The following is a 14,843-nucleotide window of genomic DNA, read 5'->3' as shown; positions in this document are numbered from 1 at the left end:
TTTTGGAGACCTCGACTTGGGTGATTCTCTTAGGTAAGTATAAGGTATAATTTTAGGTAAAACATCCCACCTTTTCTTAGTTTATGTGGACTACCCTGGTCCCACTGAATGAGAGGGAGTAAAGAATATACAGGTATAGACATACTGATATATATGTATATATTGATATGAAATATTTGTCAGAAGAAAACTGAAGGTGCTTCTGGGCGCATATAAAAAGAAGACGTCACTCCACGATGGAGGGTTCACACAGTGGTTGAACATTTCCAGGAGAGACCACCTGAAACGAGTCCTGAAACATGGGAATAACAAGCAGAGGAGGAGGAAATACCAGGCAGGGGAAGAGCGTCAACAAAGGCACAGAGGCAAGACGGAGCAGAGTGTACTTGGGGACCTGACCTTCCTTTAACCTGCTTAGGGAGCAAAACCTGTGGCAAGAGAGGAGTCTGGAGAGGGGGTGAGAGCCAGCTCATGGAATGCCCTGGGTCCCTTCGGCTTGAATCCTTGGCTCCAGGACAGGATGACAGAACCATCTTCCACCCAAGCCCCTTCTTGACCACCTCTCGGAGGGGCCTCTCACCTAGCAGGGCGGTGTATGCAGCCGGGATTTGAAAAGCATTTTTCTTCATGTTTCTTGATAAAGAAGGTTTTGCAACATCACTCACTACATTAAAATGCTTTCTTAGCTTCAGGGGACTGAAAGCATTTTTATTATGTTCCAACATTATTTATCCTTCCTGTACACAAGAGTGAAAAGCAGAACTCCAAAGAGAGAAATCCTTCTAATGTCTGCAACACAGCCGTGGTCCATTTGTCTGCTATTGCAGAGGTAGAGAAAGGACAAAAAACGTGGGTGAGGACTGGGGCCTGCCCCCCACCCTTCCAGGATATAGAGATGGTGGAGGCAACCTCTCAGGGCATATCCACCACTCAAACTTGAGCCCTCAATCTCATCCATGTCCTGAGGCCCCATTTCCACAGGACACATCTCAGAGCCTGCCTTTCTCTAAGAAGCCCCGTCCATTCCAGTCACATTGTCTGCAAGCTCATTTAAGGACAGGCTTTTATCAGGAAGAAAATCATCTCACAGGTGTAACAATTAAATAGTGTCAGTGGACACTAACTCATTTTCAGGAAATGAATAAATTCTTATTATTTTGTAACAGAAATTAATTTTCATCAAAAGTCTCCAAATTGCCTTCTGACAGAAACTTAATCCAAAGCAGTTGAAGGGAACCTGAGCTAAATCAGTGTTTTTCAGACAACTCAAGGGTAGCGCCTATGTATTTTTAGAAGGTTCCATGTACATTGCAGAGACGATTTTTAAGACCCCTGAGGTGGGAGAGACCACTGTTGCTCATTCAAGATGGCCCATCCATACTAGAATCTGCTCGGCTGACTTTCCCACGACTGGGGCCAGCTATATGCATCTGTCCCAGCTGGAAATGGCTGAGTAGTGCGTACTTTCCATCTGGCCCCTAGCTTCCAGGTCACTCTGTGTCTTGTCTGTCCCAAAGGTGATGGCTCCTGGCTCTTTTCTGCTTTCCTCCCAAGGACTGCAGCAGGTTCAGTAGGTTTCTTTTAAGCTTCCTGCCTTTTTCTGCTGTACTGATGCCATCGCAGCATCTTCTGAGTGAGGCCTGAGACCTCTTGGAATTTGGGTCCCCTCCCTCATCTGGGAGTTTTTCCTTCCACAGGTGGGTTTGTTGACTTAAGGGAGTGAACAGAGTACAGGGCACCTCCTGGAAGACTCATAGCAGCTCCTCATTCTTATTTGATTTGCTTCCTTCTTTTTTTAGAATCTTCGCTGCTGAGAAATAATAACCTTTCTCCTTAGTTGCTAGCACATTCTCATGTGCACCTCAAGTCTTTATTTCTTCATCCATCCATCATCCATCCATCCATCCATCCATCTATCCATCCATCCATCCATCTATCCATCCATCCATCATCCATCCATCATCCATCCATCCATCCATCCATCATCCATCCATCCATCATCCATCCATCCATCATCCATCCATCATCCATCCATCATCCATCCATCCATCCATCCATCATCCATCCATCCATCATCCATCCATCCATCATCCATCCATCCATCCATCCATCCATCCATCCATCCATCATCCATCCATCATCCATCCATCCATCCATCCATCCTCTACTCCCATTCTTCCGTCATCAACAGCCATCAAATGTGGTTATCGTGTGCCTTTTGATTGGGATGTTTCCTTGCAAAATGTGTATGATTGTTTTGCACACATGCATTTTAATTTATAGAGATACTTCATTTATAGACTTCATTTGGTCCATGGTGTTTTTCATTAAGCAGAAATCCTTTGCTTTCCTCCCACCTCTCCTTGTGTCCATTTGGAGACATTTAATTTGCTTTGGGAAGGAGGAAATAAATGAGACGTGGCCTCAGCCTTTCATTCTAAAAAGTTCAGAGTTAAATCTCACTATTTTCTATGACCGTCCTCTTCTCAGACAGTGGAGGCCTGGTCCATTTTAAGTGAGAGGGACAGAAACAAGAGACAAAAAATGAATTTCAGAAAAGAAACTCCTAGAAGTTAAAACTTTCAAGAACTAGCTTACCACATCGGACAATCACGTATATGTATAGATTCAGCTTCTTCTTGATTTTTTATGCCAGAGCATCAAAACCACTAGGAGATATTTCTCTTGCTTGCATCGACCACCTTTTGATACTAAGATGTCGTATTGATGTATTTTACTTTGATCAAAGTCCATCCCCCAGGAAGTCCTGCAACCTAATGAACCCGGAGGTAAACATTCCCAATTCTCATCAGTCACACATTTCCAGACAATCTTGAGTCACTTCCTTACAGGGAATTGAAATCAACATTTGTGTGTAGATTTTCACTAATCTTGCCCTCGTCTTGATTTCTACGTTGGGTGACCGTGGTGCAGATAATAATGGCACTGCAGCGTTAAAACAAAACACAGACTTTGGAATGAGACATGTAGGCCCTAAACTTGGCTCTGCAGCATTTCCTCAATAGAGAATTACAGATAAAAATTCATCATGCTATAGTAAGGGTTAAGTGCACCAGTGTATATAAAACATTTCACACAGTATCTGGCACATAGTAATAGCTGGAGGTTAACACGTGTTATCATTTGCTGCATTATTCAATGGTCTATGTTTTACCCACTTCACTGATATGTACCTTGTGTTTGTAGTGACCAGGACATGGGATAGGTTGAGAATCTCGTATATTGCTTGACATTTTTTTGATGCAAGTAGAAAAATGGCCTCCTTCTAAGGAAGGGCCTTCACCTGCAGAATGGCTTTAAAATATTGTGTCAGACACTGCAAGCGATTCTAACACATGAAGTCTGAGATGTCGAGAAATCCTTGGCAAGGCTATTTCTCTGGGGCCTCTAGAGGATTCAAAAAGGTGTACAGTCTTGACCTTACACAGCAACAGCACGATTTTTCTCCAGCATGAAGCATGACTGCACACTTCGGATAAGACCTGGAGGCCATGGCCCCAGGAAATTGGAAGCTTGGAAAATAAGCATTCAAAAGGTGAAAATGCTTCATCTGGTTACTAGGAGAGGAGAGAAAAATGTTTGCAGGCATAGAGGCTTCAACATCCCCGTGGATGCACTTAGGGTAGCCAGCAAACTGCCCTTGGCTTCTTGGTCTAATTGTATCGCCTTTTGGAAAGGAAACTGTAGGTAGGAGGTTCTTCCCGTCCATCATAGAGACCTGTTGGTCCTGAAAGGGGTCTGAGTGGAGTGTAGGTGATGGTAGGTAGCCCCCTGAATCTGAAAATAAAATTGATATTCAAATGAAAACAAGGAAAATACAGAGGGAGGTAAGGCAGAAAATAATTTTTCGTATCATACCACCAAGAAACATTCACTGATAACATCCTGGCGTGAACTCTCTCTCTCTCACTTCCTCCGTCCATTTATACTTTTTTAAAAAAGATTTTTATTAAAACGTAGGATTAAAAAAGGGGAATCAAATATATGGTGATGGAAGGAGAACTGACTCTGGGTGGTGAACACACAATGGGATTTATAGATGATGTAATACAGAATTGTACACCTGAAATCTATGTAACTTTACTAACAATTGTCACCCCAATAAATTAAAAAAAAGAAAAAAGAAATGAATATAATATGTTTTCCAACACACAAAAAAAACAAAACAACAACAAAAAAAAACACGTAGCTAACATACAATATTATATGGGTTTCAGGTGTACACCATAATTACTCAACATTTACATACCTAAAGAAGTGATCACCACGATAAGTCCTGCAACCATCTGACACTGTACCCCGCTATCACAATATAATTTATAACTTTTTAAACAACTTTATGGAGATATATCTATACATCTTAAATATCACCGTTTAAATTTGTACAGTTCAATTATTTTTAGTAAATTTCCTGAGTTGTGTGACCATCATCATAATCCAGCATTTTCATCACTCCAGTAAGATCCTTCATGCTAATTTATAGTTAATCTCTATTTCCTTTCCAATCTCAAGTAACCACTGATGTCCTTTCTATCTCTATAGACCTATCTTTTATAAAGAATTTCATGAAACTGTAATCATCTAATATGCGATCTTTTGTGTCTAGCTTCTTTCACTTCACATAATGTTGTTAAGGTTCATCCACGTTGTAGCAGGTATTGGTATTTAATTTCTTTTCATGGCTGAATAATGTTTCATTGTCTGAAGATGCCATATCTTGTTTATCCACTCACCCACTGATGGACATTTAGGTTGTTTCCAGTTCTGGGTTAGTATGAATGATGTTAAGGATATTTATGTACTAGTCACTTGATTTCATTTCTCTAGCGTATGTCCTTGGGCTTGGAATTGCTGGGTCATCTGGTAAACTTATGTGTAATGTCTTAATAAATTGCCAAACTGTTTTGCAAAGTATCTGTATCACTTCACATTCTCACCCGCAACACGTGAGGGTCCCTTTTTCTCCAACCCCTCAACACACTGGTTACTGTCCACCTTTTGGATGATAACCATTCTGGTGGGTGTGAAATCTATTCATCTCTCTATATGACTTCATTTAATGCAAAGAATCATTAAGATGGAAGCCTCATAAATCCTTACCCATTATATTACATAAGTAAATAAGTCATGTTTTTCTACTTATCAACAGTTTTGCTTTTAGCCACCCCCCCTCTTCATTAACATACTCATGTGTGTGAATCCATATTGTATGTGTCATAGTTTAAATTATTCTGAATAAACCTGGCACAGAAAATTGTTGGCCCAGGTGGAATGATCTGCCTTCTGCCATGCTCACCTTGCAAATCATTTCTGCTGGGTGTCCATAGGCCTCGGAATCTTTTCTGATGCTGTGTTCCAAGCAGCCATTATCAGCCCATTGGTGATGACAGAAAGGATGAAATTAATTAACTATGCTTAATATATAAAGTTCTGTATATTGCTTTTTCTTCATTTAAATCTATAAGCATGTATTCAGCATTCTGCATAAAATAATTTTAATGGTCTACAATATTTCATTATATGAACACATTCTAATTTATGTAACCACTCACCTGTTTGGAACATCGAATTATCCCCTGGTTTATTTATATTATAAATACTGTTATATATTTATATATCCTAAAAATAAAATTAGTGGATCAAAGAGTAAAAGGTTTTTGAGTATCTCCGTGTATCTCTAGGGTGTTCTCAGGATAACTTGAGTTTTCGCCCCATTTTTCTGATGGATGGAGATCCAAGCTGGTGACAGCTCCGCTTTCTCCTGAGAGGCCAAAAAGGACTAGAGTGTTCTTAAGTTTCAATTTAACCCTTGGAATTTATGTCACCTCCTTGGAAGTTCTTGCTTGGTTTATCACACAAATAAACTTCTTTTGATTTTTCTATTTAAAATGGCAAGGATGTTATTGCTCCTTTGTTCCCTTGCCATTACGAAGTTCCTAGCCCTAGAAGTAGCCTTCAAAAGGCGGAAAAATAGCTCAAATCACAGGATTTGTTGAGTGCTGTGTTCTTAGAAGGAGGCCAGCAGGGAGTAAGGTACAGAGAACAAAGCCTCTTCCTCGGGGCAGAAGGGATGGGCTTAGCTCAATATCCTGCCTCCCCAAACAGTCAGAAACAAACAGAAAATATGTTAAGAGAAGCTGCTGTACCCAACAGAGGGGCATGGCCATCAGAGGAGAGTCACATGGCTCCCTCTCACACCAGGCTGGTGCTCTGGTTTCACTTCCGGTCTCCAGGACTTATGACCAATTCTCAGTCAAGCCCCAAGTCCCTCCCATCAGGGCCTGTGTATGTCACTCTGTCCCTGGGCTCTGAACAAGACTGTGCACTTCACATCCAGGGTGGAGTTGTGGGCAATATGTTTCCATCAGATTTCTTTTCCCCTAAAATCCTTCTCTCCTGTTGTTCAGTAATAGACCTCTAGCTCTGCAGGACTTAGCTTTTCTGAAAGACTTCAGGCAGACAGATGGAGCCAAACTTCAGTTACAAGAATTTTCATTGTTGTTCTCCACAATTGAAGGCATTATGATGGCAAATTTACTTTAGCTACGATTTAGGATTTATGTAGTCAATTAAGGTTACACTAGAAAGTAAGTGCCAGGAAGGTAGGGTGCCGCGCTGGCAACTGCTTTCCTCCCAGCCCAGAGGAGGTGTTCCAGAAATGTTGTTGAGTGAATGGGACAATGCATGTGAAGGCTCTCAGTAGTCTTAACACAAGTGATAGCATACCCTTGACACAACGATTTCACTCTTGGATATATACCCAGTAGAAATGAGCACTGATGTTTTCCGAAAGGCATGTGCAAGAATGTTTATCGTGGCATTATTTATAACACCTGGAACTGCGAATAACTATAATGTCTCTATACAGTAGAATGAGGTGGCCACACAGTGAGGCATTGAAACACTGGGAGATGCTCCCAGAAATAAGAACAGAAATAAATGCAACAAGAAAATATCATCATTGAGGCAACAGTGAATAAAACAAGTCAGACACAAAAATGCATAGGTTGTATTACCCCATACATCTGAAGTTCAAAGGCAGGCAAACATGATATTTGACGGTAGAGACCAGAGGAGTAACCTTGGGGGGATACTGACAGGCATAGAGCAAGACCGGATGGCTGACGCTGCCCCACAGGTTGACTTGAGTGATTTCCATGGATGCACAGACATAGAAACTCATCAAGCTCTGCACTTAGATTTCTATATTTTGCTGTATTTTAGTTGTATCTCAGTTTTTACAAAGTGAGTTTCTTGATATGGCATTACAGCTTTTCATGACCTCTTGCCTCGCTCAATGCTCAAATTTGGCTGCACTGTACTCTGAATATACCAACTATCGTATCACTCTCAGGATTTTGCATGTTCTATTCCCTCCTAACTACTCCCTTAAGCCAGGAAAACTGCTCCATAATCTTCAGATGCTATTTTAGATATCATTCCTTTCCAGAATGATCTCTGTCACCCACCCCCTAAACTGCATTAGTCAGATACGTGTCTTTTTGCCGTTCCATACAAAGTATGATACGTAGTCTTCATCCAAGTTGAGTCAAAACTGCCTGTGTTTTAGTCTGTCTTTCCTACTAAATTCTGAAGTCACTCGGGGCAGGGACCTGCTGTGGTTCCCAGCTGAGTCTCGGCCTACGGTACATTGCTAGGCAGTCTGCAGAGGCACACTCAATGCTTGTTGGGCTGACTTCTGATTCTCTCCTCTCAAAAATGGAGATCCAGCATCTGCAGCCTGGATTTTTCTCCTCCCAGGAGTGTTGGTGTTTCTAGGACGTTTTGCTAATGCCACACTGACACGTGCTTTGCACAGGGCCTGCTGGAAAATTAGATCAGGTGGCTTCCCCACTGTAACAGATGACACTTTTCTAATTAGGGCAATGTTTAATTTACTGTCTCATGGCTTTTTGAATAAATATAAATTGTCATACCAAAGTGACAGGTGTAAAACCCAGGATGGCTGTGTTAGGGAGGTTAATCTGCTGTTAATCAAATCAGTTCTGCTTCACTTTCTCCCAGGGAATGAGCGCTAATGGGCCTGTTTAACTGGAGATTAGCCAGCTTTGGGCTGGAACTCCCTCAGGGTTCACCTGAGTCTCTTTGTGTCTTGTTCAGAATGAAGATATTCTAATGTGTCCATAATTAAAGTTGGGACCTTCTCCCTCCTTTGGCATCCCGTGAAGTAAGGACACTTTCCACTGGGTCTTTTCATTTACTGGAAGGGTTTTTCTCATAATCCAGTTAGTTCTGGAATACTCTAGAATATTACTATTAGGCTCCCCCAAATTCTAAATTCCTGCCCACAATGAAGGCGGCTGTCTCCACTCCCATTGTTGCTCGTCACTGCAAACTTGGAGCACTTCAGGCATGATGGGGAGGTGGCCTTGTCCTTGAGGTGACCCCATGAATGTGTCTCTGGCCTAAGATGAAATGGCCTCTAGCCAGAGCCAATGAAACTGTTGGCACAAGGAATTGTGAGATTGGGACAAACTAACAGAATTGATATGGGGTCGGGGAGAACAAGAAGGTTTTCTCCTTAACCTTTATCTTTGATACTGTCTGTGATACTGTCAGGAGAACAGCCATGCTTTGTAACCTCAGAGATTTTCAGCTTTAGGAGCACTGGGGTTCTTACAGTTGTCAAAGAAAATGTCAACATCACGGTGGGCTCCAGCTCTAGGCACGAGACCCCTCAGTCAGCGGCTCTGTAGGCAGCAAAGCAAAATAGATGAAGATGAGAAGACGTACCCTACCCCGGGACTCCTAGGATTATTTTAAAGAAACTGACAGCTTCGTTATGCAGATAGTGGAAGAGAAAACAAATATGAATCACTACCGTTCATTTGAACCACCCGTTAAAGGAAGGTGACGTAATGGCCCAATTAAGACTGAAGACTACAAAATCAAAGCACTGGGTTCAAAACCCAGCTCTCTACACAAGTTATGTGACTATGAGTTAGCCTTTAACCACTCTGAGTCTCATTATTCTCATATGTAAAATGGGATTGGTTTGATTAAATGAGATAATATGCATAATTCAGTTAAACATATGCCTGGGTGTAAAGTCACTAAGTAAGCATTCATAATCATTATTATGACCTCACCATCATCACCATCATCATCACCATCATCACCATCATCATCATCACCATCAGCATCACCATCGTCATTAGCATCACCACCATCAGCATCACCATCGTCATCATCACCACCATCATCATCACCATCATCACCATCAGCATCACCATCATCACCACCATCATCATCATCACCATCATCATCACCACCATCATCATCAACATCATCATCATTCCATCACCATCATCACCATCATCATTATCACCATCATCACCACCATCAGCATCACCATCATCATCACCACCATCATCATCATCACCATCATCATCATCATCACCATCATCATCATCATCATCATCATCAGCATCATCATCATCAGCATCACCATCATCGTCATCATCACCACCATCAGCATCACCATCGTCATCATCACCATCATCATCATCATCACCATCATCATCACCACCATCATCATCACCATCACCATCATTCCATCACCATCATCACCATCATCATTATCACCATCATCACCACCATCATCATCATCATCACCATCATCATCATTATCACCATCATCACCACCATCATCATCATCATCACCATCATCATCACCATCACCATCATCATCACCATCACCACCATCATCATCATCATCACCATCATCATCACCATCACCATCATCACCATCATCATCATCATCATCATTCCATCACCATCATCACCATCATCACCATTATTACTACCATCATTGTCACTATGAGTACCTGTAGGATGATGAAGACCGAGGAAATTAAAATTACATTGGCATTATCACCTCCACCTTGTAGATGAGGAAAACATTGGTCAGAGTTAGAGACTTGCTTGAGACCACAGAGTTAATCAGGACTGGGGCTAGAATTTGAACGCATTTCTTTCACATACTAAAATCTAATGCATTTTCCAAAAAAAGGGGTTGAAACAGAGCAAAGAGCATATGAAACAGGTTACTGAACCACAGTATATACTGTAGGATAACGTATATCCACTAATTTAAGATGTGACATTATTACATGATTGGTTGGTTTCAAAAGAAAGAGCATGTTCCTAATAACGCGAATTTTGAGATTTATTTATTTTTATTTCCTACCTATAGATGAATGATGTCATAAGAACAGACATACTCTCTTGCATCTTTCCAGCCAACATCACATTGTTAATCTCCCCTGTGACCCTGAATTGTCTCTGGATTTTGGAGAGGCAAAACAATGTATCCACTTATTTTCCTGTAACTCACCCAGCATGTAAAACAAATAACTGGGCTGACACGTCTGAAGTGCTGTGTCGTGGGCAACACAAGGAGGCAAGACAGTCTTGCTCTTCTATTTATGGACTATAAACCCTTTATGGTGGCATTGATGAAGGGTTTATAGTCAGTACACAAGCTGGTTATACCATAAATTGTAATGTTATATGATAAACTGGGACTTTATAGCAGTAGTAGATAGCAAGAAAAAAATGACTTGGAGTCTGAAAGGATCTATCATTGAAGATACTTGCCGCAAGTTTAAATATTCAAGCTTGTTTTTGTCTTCATTTCGTTCAAGCATGGGGTAATTTATGGTATTCTGAGTGGGGATTTATAGATTTACCTAGAGATCAACTGTGTAAAAAAAAATAAAAATAAAAACAACAGAAGGCACCCTGAATGGTAAATGGCATAGTCATGACGTGGATGAGAAATACAAGAGAAGCACTGAATTTTTCAAGCATTTGGGCTTTCTATTTTTATACTTGCAGATGACAGGTAAGGCTTCACCCCCAGTTTGGGGCCTGCTAATGTGGCACTGTTGCAAGACAGCTTGGTTACTGTATCAAGAAACAGAAAATATTTACAAGGGAAATGTGTTGAACACAACTTAATTGCCTCTAGTTTACATTAAAGCTAAAAACAGTAAAATGTCAACAAATGTTGTTTTCCCAGACTCTCTAATGGGTGCACACTCTTTCAGCTCTCAGTTCTGTCCTTGTTCATTATGGAACCAAAATTGCTAATATTTACTTATTACTTATTTATATTTTCATTTGAAAGTAAAAATAAGCTCATTTGCCATAATAACAGCTTAATATTTTCAGTGCTAGGAAACTGTCTGCTTAAAATTTCTATTAATGGCCCCTCAGAAGAAGAAATTGGGGAGTTTTCACTTTTTGCATATGGAATATGAGGAAAGTACCATTAACTTAGAACATGATCGTCACTCACTTTGGTGTTTACTTAGTTCTCTGGACGACGACAAAGGGCCCTGAATTCACAGAGGAAAGGAAAGTCTTGATATATTGGCTAAAACCATTCTGCTAAGAATAAGTGTTAAGAGGATCCATTCCAGGATGTAGGTATTCAGCCTCGTATCAGCTTTGTAAGCCTGACATCGTTTGGAGTTGACCTGCTCGACCGTCCCAGGGAACTTGGCCAGAGGTTGGAGCAACTGTCTACTTTGAGCTCAGCGGCCCAAGTTCTTCCAGTGTAATCAGTAGACACTCTTTGGCAGCTGTCAGAGCCTGAATTGCCATATGTTGCTTATACCCGATTCCTGGAGGCCCCAGGACACTATTTATACTCTCCCAGTTTTCTCAAAGACCTTTCTCAAAGAGAACACCCCCCTTAGCCTTGCCTCAGTTTTCTGACTTCCGTCTGCACAAGCAACTTTGGCAGATCACTTATGCTCTTATCCACTGTGACCCCTCCTAACTCAAACCAGTACTAGAACAACGAAACCTCCCAGTTTTCCTCGCTCTGAGGGACTTCCTAGGACATGGGACTTTCTGTTTTAAATCCAGGAAATTTCCAACCAACCAGGATGTTTTGGTCATACCTCTGGTGGCCCTGATTTATCAGGAGTGTCTGAGATAGAGAAATTCAATTAGCAGCTATCCAAACGTGAGTGAGACTCAGGTGAGAAAGCTACAGAGCTATCTGTGTGGAGGGGAGGCTGCGGGTGAGGGGAACTATCTAACTTATGGGGATCTAGAGCAGGGAAGAAAAATTAGAGTCACCTTATATGACAATTCTGATTGATTGGAAATGGCTGCCTGGAGTCATGTGTTGAGAAGTAATCTGAGGGTATTGAACAAAAAAAACATGAATGATAAACTTCAGAGTGATGGAAAACGGGAACAGCACCCAGACTGAGAGAACATGAGAGAGAGAGAGGGAGAGAGAGAACTAAGAATGGGATGCAATGACCATTTAAACATTAATTTAAAATTAACTTTTAAAAACTCTTACTAAATAAACTAGAGGCAGTCACAACCAGTGGGAAAAAATGGGAAAGCACACAAAGCTTTGATAGAAACTGTTATATCTTTTTTCTATGCGTAAATATGCTCTAAACAAATAACACTGCGCATACTGTTTGCCAACCTACCTCTTTTGTGTCTTTCTTGTTTTGTTCAAAGGACTGTGTTTGAATAATATCTCTGTCATTAAATACTATTCTACAGCATTATTGCAGATGGTTGCAGAGTGTATTGTTACCTAGACTATGGCCCGATTTGCTTAACAGCCCTCCTCTCGTTAGACAGCTGGCTGCTAATATTCACCCATTTTTTGACCTATAAACATGGCCATTTCAAATGCTTGCACCTCATAACACATTTGCTCCTACCCCAACCTAATAAAACATTTATATATATTGTGTTCCTGGGGCTAGGGTTTGCACCCCCCCCACCCCCGGTTATTTCCTTCGGGGAAGTTCTTGCGATGAATTTACTAATTCTAAGGATAAATTTTAATCTTAAGGCTGAATCATCACATCTTAGTGCTGGAAGGAAACTGCTAGTTTAGCCGCACTCACTGTAGGAAAGGCATAGCCGTCCCTGAGGCTTGAGGACTTGTTCAGAGCGGGGAACAACCCTGAGAGCACCAAGGGTGGTGATTTCCAAAGTCACCTCTTCTACTTGAAGTCCAGTCCTTCCAGGCCCCTTTGTACCAGCCCTAAAATCAATGACAGCCCCCCGATCTTCTTGTCAAAGATGCAGAGCTGACGATGGACAGCGTGGGCATTTGTGTCCAACTTTTGGGGGGAGAGGCCATGGGGAAGGGGCCATGGTTGGCTCGCTCTGTGATGGTGGATTAGGAGGTTCTTCAAACTGCAAGCATCTCTTCACTTCATTCATGACTTCCTCCATTCATGACTTAACTTACATTGGTCACTCAAGTTAGAGCCCAGAGAGTGTGACACGATCCTCACACTGTTCCACTGTTTTCTTCGTTTAAGTAAGTACATTTCAAAAACATCATTTTATACCCCCGCCCAAATCCACAATTTTTCTCATTGTATCTTTAAACATTACTGTTTTTAAGTTTCATCTAGGCCACGAGGAATCATGCTGTTTATCACTGCTACATGGCACATTCTGGTAAACACTAGATTCAAAGATATTCTGAGGTCTCTTTTTCTTCTCCTCATGTGTAAGTAAAACAAAATCTGATGAACATGGTTTTTGTTTTCAACAAACCTGCATACTGTAGGTAGTTAGAATTGGATGATAAATACAGTAATTGCCTTCCAATCTTCTCCAGCTTGGCCAGGGGTAAGGTGGTGTTACTTATTGTATCTTGCTTTGCTGCAGCTGTCTTTAACCTTTGCAGAGAACCACACGTTGGTTACCCCTTTCCTTCTCAGGCAGGCAGGAGTTGGTTTACAAACTGGTCCCGTATAAGGAGGGAAAGGAGAAATTGAAGACAGGAAGTTCACTGCAGATGGGTAGGTGGCAGGGTTAATAAGCAAGGGAATTTACCTGTGAGGTTTGTCTCCGCACTGCCCACCAGCATCTTAAAAGTTTCTAAAGAGGCCTGAATGGCAGTGTTCAGTCACGTACACTCTCCAGATGGCCTCAATATCTTACTCAAAGCTGCCTCATTGAAACGGCTCCTACTGTGGCAACTCCGGGGAGAATGTACATTCCAAGGACAAGGCAGTGCGCGAGAAGCCTCTAATTGCCCCGGTCCAGCCAGCAGGTCAACCAGTGTTCAGATTCTCTCCAAGAGCAGGAAAAGTGTTAGCCCCATTTTACAGATGAGAAGACTGAGACCGTGGAAGTGTGACAGCTTGTCTGTGTTCTCCCTGAAAACTTGTGAGAGCTAAAATGGTAAGTCACGTTTCTCTATCATAGCACTGTGGACTTTACTAAGGGACAGAGGGAGGATCAGATGGTCTCTAACCCAGGAGTTCCTTTATTCTAGTTTTGTAAAGGGAATGTCTTTTATTTGCCTTCTTCCGCTCTCTTGCTTTGTATCTCTCATAGGACTCTCAGATGCCTTTTCCTTCTAAGATGGTTTTCTTCTGAAACCAGTGGTTCTGAATATGTGTTAGAATCACCTGGGGTGCTTTGAAAATATATTGACCGGCCCCCCCATGCTACTGTGTTTCCCCGAAAATAAGACCAGGTCTTATACCATATTTCCCCCAAAATAAGACTGGGTCTTATATTAATTTTTGCTCCAAAAGATGCGTTACGGCATATTTTCAGGAGCTGTCTTATTTTTTCATGTACAACAAACTATTTATTCAAATACAGTCATGTCATCTTCTTCTGGAACAGCGTCATAATGTACTAAATATATCCGTCTGGCTGACGATCTTAACTGGGGCTTATTTTGGGGGTAGGTCTTACTTTCAGGGAAACATGGTAGTTTAATTGATTGGGATGGTGTCCAAAATTTGGTATTTAGAAACACAAGGTGATGCTAGGGGAAACCA

Source organism: Rhinolophus sinicus, linkage group LG18 (genome assembly GCF_036562045.2).
Source record: "Rhinolophus sinicus isolate RSC01 linkage group LG18, ASM3656204v1, whole genome shotgun sequence".
Taxonomy (NCBI): domain Eukaryota; kingdom Metazoa; phylum Chordata; class Mammalia; order Chiroptera; family Rhinolophidae; genus Rhinolophus; species Rhinolophus sinicus.
Note: the sequence above shows the minus strand (reverse complement) of the source record.